This window comes from Lynx canadensis, chromosome C1 (assembly GCF_007474595.2).
Source record: "Lynx canadensis isolate LIC74 chromosome C1, mLynCan4.pri.v2, whole genome shotgun sequence".
Classification (NCBI taxonomy): domain Eukaryota; kingdom Metazoa; phylum Chordata; class Mammalia; order Carnivora; family Felidae; genus Lynx; species Lynx canadensis.
The window spans coordinates 99,460,167-99,472,312 of NC_044310.1; the positions used below are offsets into that span (position 1 = coordinate 99,460,167).

Genomic DNA, 12,146 nt, shown 5'->3' on the forward strand with positions numbered 1-12,146 from the left:
TTGTATCCTTCCCTGCTGAGATCGAAGCCTGGGGAAATTAGCTGGTGCCTTTATTTTATTATGGGGATGGGTGTCTGCCCCACCCCTTGTTTCGTGAAAAAGAGATCTTGCAAACCAAGGGTGTCGGAAGGATCTGGGGTGCCAACTTATAGTGCCAGGCAGTGCCCGGGGACCGAATGCCTGTTTCAGCTCCCTGTTCATTATTTAAGGCAGTCTTCTCGAAGCCGGGTCCCTGTGAGCCCCAGGCCAGTTACCATTTCAGGGAGGCCAGGCATAACTACAGACGGGTTTTATTTATTTTGCCATCTGTATAGCATTCCTAGCAGGCCGGTTAACAAAAATTTGTGGGCTGATACATTTTTAGGATAATATTTAGCCGTAAAAGTCATGTCAAGGGAAACGGTTAAGAGATGGCAGTCATTCGGTTTAAAATAAACACAGCACCAGAGAGGTTGGTATTTTCGGGCCACCTACATTCTCTCTTGTCGGCACCCGTCTCCATCAGCCACCCAACCTCACCGAGAGCACACGGCCTCCTAACCGTCTGCTCACACGCTTCTCTGCCCTGCTCACGGAGCCAAGCTGTCTTCTATGTGCAGGTCAGTCTACAGGTGTCTTCTTCCCGGACAGAGTCTACTTCCATAGGAGTAGTGGGGTGGTAGAGAAATTATAGGCTCTGGAGCCTGACGGTCTGTGTTCAAAGCCTGACTCTACCACGTTCTGGCTGCATGACCTTGGGCAAGTCACAGCTCTTTGGAGCCCCAGTTTCCGTGTTTAAAAAAAAAAATGGGAAAACAGTATTTACTTGCTCTCATATCACGAGGATTAGAGGGGAGACCTGTATGTTAAATCACTTAGCTCAGTGCCTGGAGCAACCAAGGCCCCTACGGGGCCATCCTGCTTACCCTTTCAGTTCTCCGGAACGTGGGATGCTGTTCCCGCTCCCGGAGAGACTCCTGACCAGTGGGTCTGTCTGGACGACTCCTGCCTTCTGTTCAAGACTCAGATACCACCTCCTTTGTGACACTGCTCATTTACCCGCCTAGTCCCCTGCTTCTGGGCACCGGTTCTCGGCGCCCTCATCCCCCCTTCTGTTGTAGCGGGTGCACTCTGGATTGTCAGGCTCTGCCAGTCTTAGTCCTAGTGGCAGCCACCAGACCGCGGGACAGCAAATGCTGTCGTCTCTGTGGTTCAGATGCCTGTGGCTGCAAGTAACAAAAGATGCAATGCATAACGGCTTAATGAGGAAACTTACTATGCCCCATAACAAGGATTGTTCCTCAGTAATGTCACAGATGACTCAGTTTCTCCAGCTGTACGAGGCATTGTATCCAGATCAAAAGGCGATGTCTGCTTCTCTTTTCATGAAGGGAAACACTCTTTCAGAACCCCCTTCTCTGACCCAGTAGACTTACGCTCATGGTTCCGGGCACAAATCACGTCGTGTGTCCTTTCTGCAACCAATTACTAGCCCAGGGAAAGGGAATGCCATGAATGGCCCAGTGAAGCACGCGGTCAGGAGTGGGACAGGTTGCCCAATAAAATTTGGGGTTCTGTTACAAACGGAAAAGCATAGGGTCAAGCTTATCCTGAATAAGCAACCACACTGCTTGCTGCAACGGTATCCATTCATTTATCTATTCGTTCAACAGATCCTTCCTAAGAACCCACCCTGCTTTAGGCATTGTGCTAAAAGCTGTGGACAGTGGAGAACAAGACACAGAGGCTGGGCCTCTAAAGGAACTAACATCTCGGTGGGGAAAGAGACAACGAACGTGGAAACAGATAAACAAGATAACTATAGATTGTTTTTATTTATTTAAAAAAAAATTGTAATGCTTATTTATTTTTGAAGGAGAGAGAGAAAGACACAGCACGAGCAGGGGAGGGGCAGAGAGGGAGACACAGAATCCGAAGCAGGCTCCAGGCTCTGAGCCATCAGCACAGAGCCTGACGCGGGGCTTGAACCCACAAACCATGAGATCGTGACCTGAGCCAAAGATGGACGCTCGACTGACTGAGCCACCCAGGTGCCCCGAGAAGGGAACATTTGATGCAGCACGGACCACAAGCCAAGTGAAGATGAAGGGGGAGGATATTTCAGGCAGAGGGACCAGCCAGTGCAAAGGCACGGAGGCAGGAATGAGGCGGCTGTGTGGCTAGAGCAAAGTCTGTGCTAATGACAGATCAAAAGTGGCTCCTGGAACCTAGCCCAGCTCCTGCCCCAGGCTGGAAACAGATCACTGGCAGTCACCCTAGCTTCCTGGAGCCTCTCCTGCCCAGACATGCAGCCCCACCCAGGTCAGAGGCACAGCTGCTGAGTCCATAGGACAACGGGCTCGGCTGTGGGCTCGGCTTCGTGAAGAGACGGAACACTGCCACGGTTTTGATGCAGAACGTGCCGACGGGGTCCAAGGCTTTGGGCACTGCCTAGTTTAGGTCAGCAGACGTTGCCTCTGCCACACCTACCGGGGGTGGGGTATAAAAAGACAGGTGCGAGGTAACCACGGAACTACTTTCTCTGTGTTTTCTCCCCGGTCTCCCCGGCATTGTGGCAGGCTGGGCCAGCGGCCGGGCAGTGCCTGAGAAGGCAGGGGCTGGTGTTCGGGACCGTTGGCAACAGCCATCCCCCTCTGTCCCCCTTGCTAGAACCTAGCTGCCGGGTGGACGCAAGCATCGACGGATGACCTGGGTCCTCAAACCTTCGGTCATCCCCCTTCTCGCCTCCCCTTGCTGACAGCCAAAACCTCTCCCAGGATTTTTCCCCGCTCCTGCCAGGTTCAAGCCAGCCATGCGTATCCCAGCCTGGCCAGGCCAGAGAGCGGTGGGGTCTCCGTCCTCCTTCCTCTGTCAGCAGTGACACTTGGTACATGCTCAGGGGGCTTCCTCTGGAGGCTGGGCTCTTTCCCTTCTGCTTCCAGAAGGGAAGTGCTTCTCTGCCATTTCCCTAAGATGTGGCCACTAGACCCATCTGAAGTCTTGGTTTTCTCTGAAGCTCCTGTGAAACAAGAGTAGGCTCACAGGTGCCCGGATGACTCCAGATCCACACCAGTTCCCTGTCCCTGGCTCGCTACCCCAGGACACCAACCTGCTCAGTGTTTTTCACGCCCACAGCCTCCTGGACGTCCCCGAGGACATCGTGCAGCCATGTCTGCAAACTGCATGGCTTTCCTGGACCTCTGGCTCCTGGCAGGCTGCTTGAGGCAGGCTGCTGTCCGGTGTGACAACACCACAGCGCCCTAGAGCAGGGGCGCCCGGCATCTGGGGGGCAGGGAGTTTGGTAAGACACCCCAGCCGTCTGCTGGCGACTAGCTACCACACTAGCCGGGACCCCCGCTTCCTTCTGACTTGGAGATGTGCTGCTGAGTCCTTTCTACCTAAGGGTAAGCCAGGTCCTAGGGGCTCCACATTTGAATTTTGCCACCAATCTCCCCACCTCCCTCCTCTCCCTGTCCAGAGTCTGCAGGCAACCCTAGCTGTGGGCGCGGTGGGGTTTCTCCCCTGGGGCTTCAGAGATCCAGGTGGGAAGGGGTGGGAGAAGAGGTCCCTCCACCATCAGACGTATCTAAATCTTGGCTCTTTCTGCAGCCTGCTATAGAATGGTAGTTTCAAAGGGAGCGTAGAGGTCGAGCTCAACTAGCTCATTTTGCAGATGAGAAAACAGAGGTCCAGAGAGACAAAGTCGGTGAGCTCCGGACGTGGGCCACAGAACCCACGGCAGGCCAGGGCTCCCCATGTCTCCTGATTCTCAGTCGAGGTCTCTGTTCACTGGGTCTCCTGCCCTCCCCCCTTCAGAGTTTTATGAAAGGTCCTTTTAGATCGGAACACCTCTTCCATCAGTCCCCACGCCCCCTCCCCCCCAAACTTGCACGGCATCGTATGAGGAGCGTCGCCGTGAGCGGTCCCCCTGGTTGGTCTTGAGGATGAGGACCACCTGTGGCGCTGTCTCTTCTAGCACACATAGGGGAACCAGCACATATGTATGGAATCAGATTACGGCCCCACTTCCCATTTTCTCCTTATTCTATCGCGTAGTAACAGGAGTACCGTGAAACACAAAAGTGCCTATTTTCTGCTCAATTAGGTGAGGCACACTTAGATTGTTGTTTTTACCGCAAAACCTAGACAGCTTTTAATAGGCTAATGAGTGCTGTGACGATGGCCCCCCGATTGGAACCTGTAACAACTCCAGAAAGCACTCTCCGTGCCACATTTGGGGAAATGCTGTGGACACATGGACGATCGGGGGCTTCCTTGCTCTCCCCCTGGGGCCTCTGGTTTGCTGCGACGGCCAAAGCTCTCACTAGTCTCAGGGAGATGAGTATTCCTCCAGCTCGGCAGAACTGCCTCTCCACGGCCTGGGCCTCAGGGCTGCCGCGGGGCAGGGCAGAGCCCAGATCACCCCATTTGTACAGGTGGGGCTTCTAGTTGGCCGAGACATTTTCCCTCTCTGCTCCCCACTTCCTGGAACAGAGTTTAAGGAAGCCAGCTGGGCTTTTGGCCCAGGAGACAAGACATGAAATGAAACCTGTCTTCTGACAGGCATCTCCTGGCTTTCCTTCAAGTGGGATTTTGACTGTAGGATCGGGTTTAAACATTGAATTTCAATTTTGTACACACACACACACACACATACACAGGCCCTGGGGCACTGGGGCATTTGAAAGGAACACCAGCCCAAGTCCTCTACCTGCCCAGTGTTGGATTAAGCTGCTTAGGTCTGTTTCCACCATCCTGTCTTTCAAATATTTATGTGGCAGATTATAGGCAAGCTTCAAAGGCAAGGAAATGCAAATCTGTTCCATAAATCATAGAATAACACAGCTGCTGTCTTCCTCGGAGTGACAGCTTACGAATGCCAGCATTTCTGTCTGCAGAGGGGTGGTTGGAGGTGGGCTTTTTACTCTCAGCCAGGACCTGTGTGTGTGTGTGTGTGTGTGTGTGTGTCTGTGTTGGAGGTAGAGGAGGGAATGGAAGTACTTAAGATATTTGCCTTTTTGCAGAATAGCAGATTTTATTTGTATTTGTTTTCACTAATTTCCCAGCAGGTAAGGAGTCCTATGGAACTTATGTGAAGTAAGGAGTTAACTAATCCTAACACACTGTGGAGGGCTAGGACCTCTCCAGGGATCTGAGGCCTCTGGAGTTAGAGATGGGAGTAGCTTTCAGTTCTGGGGAAATGCGCCTATAACGGAAAGTAAGGTTGGGGGGTGGGATGGGGAGAGAAGTCGGTAGGCAGTAACTTTGAGAATTCCAAAACGAATTTAATTCGGTCTAAATGTGTGAAAAGGAAATTGTGCATTGCAAATAGTTATGCACATTAAGCTCTGCCCCCAGGGTCTTAACAATCTGCCAGGGGAGGCCCCAGTATGCTAAAGATTAGGCTTTCGAGGGCTCTGTTCAGCTGTTGCCATGAACACATAGTTCTGGTACAATGGTGTTCAGTGACACATTAACATCCACCAAGACCAACACTGGGGTTTATGGGCCTTGTCCAGCAGCCGGTTCTGGCCTGTTGTCATCCTGTGTGACCATCTGGGGAGGGCTACAGTCAACAGTGTGCAGAAGCCCAGGGGAAGGGGCGTAGAAGAGGAAATGTGTCGGGAAAAGGTTTGCTGGGTATTAGTCAGGATTCTGTGGCAAGTGACTCAAACTAACTTGGGCAATAGAGGGATTGTCTGTGTCACAGAAAGGAGTACTGAATAAACAAATCCTGGGAAAGGAAGGGCTGGAGGGAGCTGGGTTTGGAAACAGCTGGAACAGACTGGAACACTGCCAGGGCTCTCTTCCATCACCTGTCTTTGATTTTTTTCCGTGTTGGTTCCTAACATGGCTGGCAACCACTAGCGGATTTTTTATCTAACACCTTTTGCCTCCATCATGTCCTATTTTGAATAATCCCAGGGAAGAACTACAATTGGCTCAAATGGGGTCAGGTGCCCATGCCTGGGCCAATCAGCTGTAGGGAGAGGGTGTGGGGTCATGTAAAAACATGGCAGCTCTTATGGCTGTCTTACTAATAAGGGGAGGCCTTCCTAGCAAAAGGGGTGGGGAAAGCTTTGGGCAGACAATCCAATAACCATTCTCCTATTCCAGCCACGAGAGCACTGAAAAAAATAGAACAGACAAAGCAGTGAAAGGGGGCCAGGAAAGATAGTGTGATAAATTAGTTACATCTGGAATTTCACTGACTTCTTCCTTGAAACTCAGTGTTCCACAGGATTCCTTGATGACACTAATTTCTCCTGGCTCTCCTTTTTATTCTTTCTCCTTGATTGCCCTGGATCCTCCCCTTCTCTGCATTGAGGATCCCTTCAAGATTCCAGTCCTTTGCTCCCCTGCTTCTAGAGGAGACCAGTAGACAGCTTCCTCCCAAATGCATAAAAAGTCTTCCTGTCAGGACCCTCCCTTTATCTTTCAAAAGAAATCTATACTGGAAAATTCATTAGTCACCTTTAACACTTTGCTAGTCAAAGTGTGGTCCCCAAACCAGTCACACCAGGATCCCTGGGAACTTCCTGGAACTGCAGAAACTTGGGACTTGCCCCAAACTGCCAAATCCATTTACATTCTAACAAGATGAGTGGGGAAGTTCGTTAATTTGAAATGCATTACTTTAACCAGTTGCAAACTGAACTCATAACCTTTCTGCTCTCCATGCTAAAATGAATATTTATCTACAGTTTTCCCAGCAGGTCAAAAGCAACCACTTTAAGAAGCCCAGACTCATGATAAACCTCAGAGTCATTTTTTTTAAATACTTTCTCGTCCTCCTTACCTATATCCAATCTGTCATTAATTTGCACTTGTTAATCCCACTGTCTCATTGGTCTGCTTTTCTTAATCATGCCCTCATCGCCTACAGCAGGCTCTATAATAGAAGCATTTTCCAGTCAGCCTCCTCATTTATAAATTTTTTAAATGGGTCTGATAATACTAGACCTAATTTACACATTTTCGTATTATACAAATTTAATGTGTAATTATCTTCATCCTTGCAGGTAGGTGTAGTTTTCAACCACAGCTTTGTGAAACAGTTGCAGGGAATATATCGCAAACAATACATTACGAATCATAGAGTGCCGTAACTTAGGACGATTTTGCTGATGAACATAAGCAGGAACTTTGCTCTGTTTGTCGCAAGCCCACCGACGTCACTGTTCCCAATCAGTAAAGTGTTAGTAGCCCTCCATGGTTAGAGTTTGGTGCAGAGGTAATAAACTCAATGTGAGAATTCTCATTTGATGGCCCTCTTCCAATGTCCTAGGAGGGTCCCTAGCCATCTGTTTACATGGGACGTGGTTTTATAAATTTTGCAGAGGACAGACATTTGAATCACAATCAGTTCAGGCACTCTCTCTTTGCCTTATGGATTTCCTTCCGCCAAACTCCCCTTCTGTCAGGTGATGTGAGCGCTCATGGGCATATTGGGGAACCAGCGAAGGAAAGTTCAGTTGGTAATATATTTAGTTTGGGTGTAGTGGGATGTATTGGTGTGGCTTACAGACGTTTCCACAGACTTGCTCTTATCTGTCCTGTGCAGGAATACTGTTACCACCCACTGGGCAGACTTACCCATGGACCTGTTAGTAAGATGCAGAACCACAGGGACCTCCTGTGAAATGAGTCTGTTCTACGGCACCAGCACAGGATGGGCACAGGGAGAGGAAGAGGAGCAAGGTTTGATGTGCAAAGCTGGGTAGTTTATAAATTTTAAAAATTAGTGACTCACAAAATGTTCTGATCGACCAAGTTAGAGGAGGAACTGAATTATTCTATTTTCCCTATCGGAAAGATTACATAGGGGTGCCTGGGTGGCTCAGCCAGTCGAGCGCCCAACTTCGGCTCAGGTCATGATCTAGTGGTTTGTGAGTTCGAGCCCCGCATCAGGCTTGCTGCTGTCAGCATGGATCCCGCTTCAGATCCGCTGTCCCCCTCTCTCTCTCTGCAATATACCACAAAACCAATGAAGCTAACTATGAGAATTCTCATTTGACAGTCCTCTTCCAGTCCCTGCTCAAACTCTCTCTCTCAAAAATAAACAAACACTAAAAACAAGAAATTATTACATAATAGCTTCAGGTATAATATATACATCACATATATCTATATATTACAGCTATTTTACATATCAGCTTTTATTTGTATTATATCATCCTGGGGTCATGATCTCACAGTTTGTGGGTTCGAGTCCCAGGTGGGGCTGTGTGCTGACAGCTCAGAGCCTGGAGCTTGTTTCGGACTCTGTGTCTCCCTCTCTCTCTGCCCCTCCCCCACTTGCACTCTTTCTCTCTCTCTCAAAAATAAACATAAAAAAAAAAAAGACCCAGTTCTGTGGTCTTTTAGGTGTTCCCACAGGACATTTCATGAAAAGCTTATATGAAGGAAACAATAATATTCTAAAGTCAGAATTCTGCTAACCATCCAATCGGACTCAGGAGGACAAGACCCCTCTGACACAGCAGCTGTACCCCAATTGGTGAGGAATGGAGCCCAGGTGAGAGGGAAGCACTTTCTGGATTCTTATATCCTATTCCCGCAAGGTGGACAGATGTGGGATGGTCAGAGCCATCTGACCTTGTATTTAACCTTGGCCAGTGATGGGTCTCAGCAATGACATATTCACCCAAGACGACCACCTGGCACCTCAAGGGATTTTGAACCAAGAAGCAAGCCCTGTCCTGTCTGATGGCAGAGCTGGGCACACGTGTGCCTAGAGTGACTGGCATCCGGGCTTCCAGCCTTGAGAGGAAAGCCACCTGAGGAGACAAAGCTGCCTTGCCGCAAGCAGGAAAGAGGGACAAGAAGTGCCCCGAGAGCCTCCAGTCCTACTGGCCAGTGATGCCCAATCCTATTTCTTCCCCCTCTGGTTTGGGTTATGAGTCCACAGAGTCTCTCTATTGCTTGAGCTGATCAAAGTTAAATTTCTGTCATCTTTTAGACCAAAACTGTGTACAAAAAATTTGTTTTAACGTTTATTCATTTTTTGAGAGACAGAGACAGAGCGCGAGCAGGGGAGGGGCAGAGAGAGTAGGAGACACAGAATCCAAGGCTCTGCGCTGTCAGCACAGAGCCCAACGCGGGGCTCGAACCCCGGAACCATACGATGGTGACCTGAGCCGAAATCAGACGCTTAACCGACTGAGCCACCCAGGTGCCCCTAGACCAAAACTGTTTTAAACAAAGCACTAAGTCAGGCAGCATAATTATAGAGCTCGATGAAATCAAAGAAATGGAAGCAACAGGAAACCTGGAGGAAATGCCATAATTCCCAGGAACAAAATAACCGGGGGGAGTAAAATTTGCAGTCTTGGAAGTCCACATACGCTCCAGGGTACAGGGTTGGATCTGAAAACAATGACCTTGGAATTTTAGCTCAGGAAGACAAATGCGACTTGGAGGTGCCGTGAGCCTTGGAGGATGGAAAGGGACAGCAGCAACAGAAGGGGAGGAGAGGGCGACCACGTGTGAAGACGAGAACACGTGCGTGGAAGTGCACAAAATGAGGGTAGAGACGGTCACGGAGATGATGAAAAGAGAAAGGGAAATGAGACCGTGGCCTGGGCTCCAGGGCATAGAACCAGAGGTAGGGAACGGATGGCCGGGTTCTTGAGCAGTGTCACAGGCTGCGTGCTGGGCTCGCTCACTGGGGGCAAGGGTCGGGGTTTGAAAGGACAGCGAGCCGCCCCAAGAAGCAGCCAGGCACAGGCCCTCTGGGGCAGGAACCACACTAGGTGCCAGACGGATCAACGCAGGAGCAGACAAACACGGGCTCAAGGTCACCCTTAGGGCAGAAGCCACGTGACATGCGCGAGTGAGATCTGGAAAGAGAGCATAAGGGTGGGACACCGGCGAGGGAGGAACCCAGGAGCACGTGGAGTCCCAGCAGACGGCCGTCTGCTGCCAAAGCGTCGCTTTTCTGCTGCTTGTCCACGAGAACGTGGCTCTGCCCTCGGGCTCGGAGGGCACATGTCTTCCGAGGGCACATGTGACCGCGCTGGTGGGCACAGGAGCAAGATCCAGGGGAGATCGCGAGGAATCCCATCCTACCAGACACAGGGGGTCTGATAAATTCTCCTCGTGCCGCTGACACTTCCATCTTCCGTAATTTAAAGAAAGAAACAATGGGGTTCCTGGGTGGCGCAGTCGGTTGAGCGTCCGACTTCAGCCAGGTCACGATCTCGCGGTCCGGGAGTTCGAGCCCCGCGTCAGGCTCTGGGCTGATGGCTCAGAGCCTGGAGCCTGTTTCCGATTCTGTGTCTCCCTCTCTCTCTGCCCCTCCCCCGTTCATGCTCTGTCTCTCTCTCTCTGTCTCAAAAATAAATAAACATTGAAAAAAAAATTAAAAAAAAAAAGAAAGAAAGAAACAAGAAGTGCTCCCCTGAACTCACTCTGGGTGTCCCGCCCTGCAGATGTGTATAGTGACAGAGACCCCGAGAGGAACCAGCCTTTGAAAAAACTGAGGCCATCGAGGGCCCGACCAGATGAGGGCCTTGAGCCCACCGGGATAACAGGTTTTAGACATGTCCCGATAAGGGTTAGAAATATCCGGAGAGTAGATCTCCACGAGCAGAGACTCACAGGGAGCACACAGCTCCAGGGGAAAGGGAGGCTAACGGGGGCTAATTGGGACTCATTGTATGGTGCTAACCTACGATCGCAAGAAAGCGGAGCTCAGATTGTACTTTACTTCCAAATTCGCAGTCGAGGTGGATCATCAGACTGGAAAAGGCAGGATTAATGCTGATGAGAAGGAATGAAGTCACATATAACGGCCATAAGCCGACTTCACGTACCCACTGAATACCTAACAGCCCCAGCAGGATTTGGCCCCCTCAGAGTGTTCCTTAGATACTTCCAAGCCCAGGGTGCTAGGCTCCAAAGGTTTGCCCACCACTCCAAATCCCCCCCTGTCGGTAATGATTCTCAAGAACCTAGCACTCTGCAGGCCACAGCCAGTCAGCTCTGCTGTTGCTACGAGGACACACGCCCCAGAGTGAGGGGTGCTGACGGCACTCCCTCAACCCCTTCCCCCCCGCAGAGTGCGGCAGAGAGCAACTGACCTCCTTCTAGAACACAAGCTGCACAGGGGCAGGGGGTTTATCTGTCCCTACCCCACCCCTGTTATATGCCGTCAGGGTCTAGAATAGGGTCTAGCAGATAGCAGGAGCTCAGGAAATCATACTCGTAACAAGTCTTTCCTAAACATTCCAAAACTAAAGAAGAACGAGACAGAGAATAATAACAACTGTTAAAAGATGTTGCTAACTTGGGGGTTCTCAGGCCCAGATTTAGGAATGCCTGTGTACAAATTACAAAAAAGTACGCCCTTGAGCAGGCCCATGGCTTTGCATGTAGAAAATGCCTTTGCGGAAAGGAAAGGGCTCATTGGCCTGACAAAATAGAAAAAGAAGCTTCCCCTTTGCCTGTCCGCCAGGTGGGCAGGGAATATCCATGATCAGGAAGGTGGTTTTCCCAGGGCGAGGCTTATCCACTGCACACCGGATGTGCTGACCCCTGCGATTTCCCCAAATGTGGGAAACTCGACTGCGTAATTTGTGGTAGTGGGGGACTGCGTTCGTGTTTTCCCCTAAAAAACAAAAAAAAAAAAAAAAAAGGAAGAAAACCCCACTTGGTGGGCACAGCCTGGGCAGAGGGCTTGTTTAGTAGGTGTCAACTGTGTGTAAAGAATAAGGCTTGCCTTAAGAGAAGAAAGGAACAGAGAAGAACTACAAAAACAACCATAAAACGAGTAACAAGTACATACCGCTCAATAAATACTCTGAATGTAAATGGACTAAATGTTCCAATCAAAAGACAGAGGATGATGAAATGGATAAGAAAGCAAGATCTATCCATTTCCTGCCTCCAAGAAACTCATTTCAGACCTAATGACACCTGCAGATTGAAAGTGAAGGAATGGAGAAGCATTTATCATGCAAATGGATGTGGAAAGAAAGCCGGGGTAGCAATACTTACATTGGACAAAATAGACTTTCAAACAAAGATTGTAACAAGGGACCAAGAAGAACACTATATAATCATAAAGGGAACAATGCCAAGAAGAAGATATAACAATTGTAAATGTTTATGCACCCAATATGAGAGCACCCAAATACATAAAGCAGTTAATAACAAACACAAAG

General features: G+C 49.8%; 1 pseudogene; it reads left to right on the top strand.

The window, feature by feature from the left end:
- The first annotated feature begins 11,440 nt into the window (after positions 1-11,440).
- On the top strand, positions 11,441-11,593 carry LOC115522686 (annotated as a pseudogene).
- Positions 11,594-12,146: the final 553 nt, after the last annotated feature.